The 3,365-nt window shown below is 41.4% G+C and overlaps 1 long non-coding RNA gene across 1 annotated transcript; it reads right to left on the bottom strand.

Annotated features, from left to right (window-relative positions):
- Window positions 1-255: 255 nt before the first annotated feature.
- LOC138182355 (uncharacterized) lies at window positions 256-2,817 on the bottom strand. The gene is made up of 3 exons (XR_011173771.1): window positions 2,662-2,817; window positions 1,977-2,045; window positions 256-1,874 (listed from the first exon to the last, which is right to left on the bottom strand). It is a non-coding gene; the product is annotated as an uncharacterized LOC138182355 (long non-coding RNA).
- Window positions 2,818-3,365: the final 548 nt, after the last annotated feature.

Below are 3,365 nucleotides of genomic sequence, written 5' to 3'. Positions count from 1 at the left end.
TCGTACAAATTCAGACTCGACTCCCTGAGCGAATCTTCCACATGGCAAAGAAGAAGACTTCGACTTCGGTCGCTTCGTTTTAAGCGTTCGTCAGCTAAATAGGAGCGCGCGTTTCCACGAACGCTTCGCAATCGTTCGGCGAAATTGCTTATACCATAATTAACGTAAGCGGATAATTAGCGAGCGAGCCGGCAAATGAGCTGGAATTGATATCGCTATCGGCGACTGTCATAAGTGACAGAAAAACACGTGTTACATAACGAATTAGCAATATCCACTTGCCGAAAGGAATTCCTTCTGCTCTTTATATCTCGTTTTCGCCCTCCTTTCGATATCCTTTTTCTCTTCCCTTTTTTCTTTTTTCCCTTCTCGAGGCTCCTTCTCTACAACTTTCGTTGAACGTCGACTGTCGTCAACCGATCAAAATATCGATTAACTTTTTGCTCCTGACCTCGTCGCCATTCGCGCTTTCTTAGCGCCAATCTCTCTGCCGTGCCCGTCGTTAATTGATAATAATTAGCAGGCCAATTCGTGCAATCCGCAAGAGAGTCTCTGGCGAATACGACTCTAACGATCAACGACGAAGGGGAAAATCGGCTTTCTACTCGGACCGATGGTCGCGGCTAATTATTCAGAGTTCTACAATTGGACGAGCGTTACGTAATCGGCCGTAGAAGCCGTCGTTTCGACGAGACGACGTTGTGAAACCAGTCCTGTTCGGTTATCCGACTTTTCTTATTTTCTCGGTAACTCTTAATTAAATTGCAACTAAATGTTCCTGTTTTTGAACGACGATCGTGCACTCTTTTGCTTACTCTTATTCCGGTCGATAGGTCGGCTAAAGGGCACTGGTTTTTACGAGTTATTCATAGAAAAACGCAGCGCTGCTTCTATCTTTATTTCCTCTTTCCTTTTTTCCCGATTTCTGTTTAGACTAGATGAGATAGCGTGGAAAGCAGCGCGATCACCGCAACGTCATACTGCATCGAGATTATTTGCTTTCTCAATTCTGACGTTATATACGCACTGCGCTGACAAATCGATATATTTGAATTCTGCGAAATATACGAACGTCCGTTTAGATCCGCTAGAAAGGGAAGGACATCGAGAAACTTTGAAATACAAGGAATCGAAGAACCGCTATTAAATATTACGTTGCTCTTAAAAATCTCGAATAATAAAATGCCTTATCTACGATGAAAATCATTTTTGTAATTTAGTTTTGTAAAATCATCGTTACTTCTGTTGTTGGAAAATTTCCGATTAATCGTCCGCGAAATACGTGGAGTTGCTGAATAATGATCGACATGCTACGAGAATTATTTTATTCGCGCAATGTTATTTGATTCAGCCAAAAATCGTCAATGAACGGACTGTTCAAACGTGTAAAGAAACGATTCTTGGCACTCAGAATATATGGTGGCATTTTCACAGCGATGCGACGCGACGCACTGCGAATACAGCCTGTCAGAGTCGCGATTAAGCGATGGAATCGGTTTAAAAATCGGGACGGTTATCCCATGAACGGATTCATCAGAGATTCCACGTGTACACGAACACGTACACGTACACGGAGAGTATATCGCCGAAATAATCTGCAATCTGTATCCTCGCGTGTTTTCTGCCACGCGCTTTATCGCGATCATTAATACATCCTCTCACGGAGTCCGAAATTTATCGGCAGATAATTAATTTCGTTGCATAACGCCGCCTTTAATCGGTCATTAAGCCTTGCTCCCCGGGGCAGGCGCCTTTAATTCGACGACAGACGGTGTTTTATTTGCTCTGCGTGCGCTCGCCGAGCTGCCGGCATTGTTCCATTTCCAAGAAACTCGGACGAATATGAATGAGTTTGTACCAACGAATCGTTCCATCTATAACACGTTGGTATTTTCGAATTTTTAATCTCGTTCCTTTGGAACTTTCTTGAGAATTGTTCAAGAAAGATCGAACGAAATTCAAGATAGAATACTTACGTGTTTCGTCGTGTAAAGCGGAAATTGGATACGGCGTAACGTAGTCTGCTCTGCTTATGCTTCTTCGAGCTGGAAAGCAGAAAACGAGTTAGAATTTTCGTCCATCTTCGACTAAAGGGAACGTCGTGCGTTCGATTAATCGCAGCAATTTCCCGAACGCTTTCAACACTGAAAGCATATACCAAATGCAAAATAAGTAACCGTAGAGAAATAAATAATTGAATCAAGCTGGATCCGAGGCAATCCTGACTTTTTTAATCTGTCAGCATCGTGCTCGAACGGAGAGTGGTCTAAAGAAAAGAATCGTTTAAATCTTCCGAATTTGAACTCGAACAAGCCAATCATTCGTAAAATACAAAAAGGAGTTCGCGTTAAAATTATTTTTACTTTTAAAGCATTTAAAACATTGTCGAAACGAAAGTCGTGTTTCATTGAAATTGGGAAATTTAAGGATCGTAACAGGGTCAATCTATTAACGTGAAAGTTCCTCGAATCCTAGTGGCGTAATTACGTGATTACTCGAATCGCGATGGGGCATCTCGCGTTCGAGCTAGAGTTATCGTGCGACGTCGTCGAATTCTTGGAATCTCGGGTCCGCCGTGACCTGTATTACAATAAATTTTGTGGCGGCCAGCTTGCATCGTTTATTAAGTCCGTGGAAAACCGAGGCATTGATGCTGCGTACCGATAAAACATCCGAACGATGATTTTCCAGCGGAGATGGCTGCCGGATAACGCTCCTCGAGGCCAACGAACTGACCAGCTTCGAGATCTCTGGCTGTTCCTTATCTCGTTACGAAAATAATCTTGTTCGATGAGACTCCTTGAACCACGTCGAACGAACAGGCACAGGAATCGACAAATTTTAAAGTCTAAAAATTGATTCCGAGCTTAAAATTCTTCCACGTATATGCGAAATGAGATAATAAAATAAAATAAAATTCCTATTTACCGAGCAAGTATACACGAACGATATACTTTCTTCGTTGCTTTAGTATGAAATTGCTATCACATGCAATATCATATACCTTGTACGTAATAGCATTTACGAGAAAATTTACGATGACACTTTAGAAACTAGAAAACAATAAGAGTATCATAATACACACGAATCTGTGCAGTTTGCTGACAGCGTTCTCGCTTCGAACCATTCCATATAATATCAGAAAGACGACATCGAGGTTTACCAAGGAGTTTAAATAATTTATAACATAACTACGGCATCATTCAACGCGATCTAACTTGCTAAAAAGTTAATGCTACAAAAGCAAAAGAGAAGAGTATATTTATTTATTATTGTTTAGTCCGTGCCTTTCGGCTTTGGACGAACTTTCGGTTTTACATCTCTTACATCTAATTCTCTTCTTATATGTCTACCTCCCCTCTTTC

The sequence above is a fragment of the Bombus flavifrons genome, chromosome 8, assembly GCF_040668555.2.
Source record: "Bombus flavifrons isolate JBK064 chromosome 8, iyBomFlav1_principal, whole genome shotgun sequence".
NCBI lineage: Eukaryota > Metazoa > Arthropoda > Insecta > Hymenoptera > Apidae > Bombus > Bombus flavifrons.
Note: the sequence above shows the minus strand (reverse complement) of the source record. Positions and strands in the feature narration are given on the sequence as shown.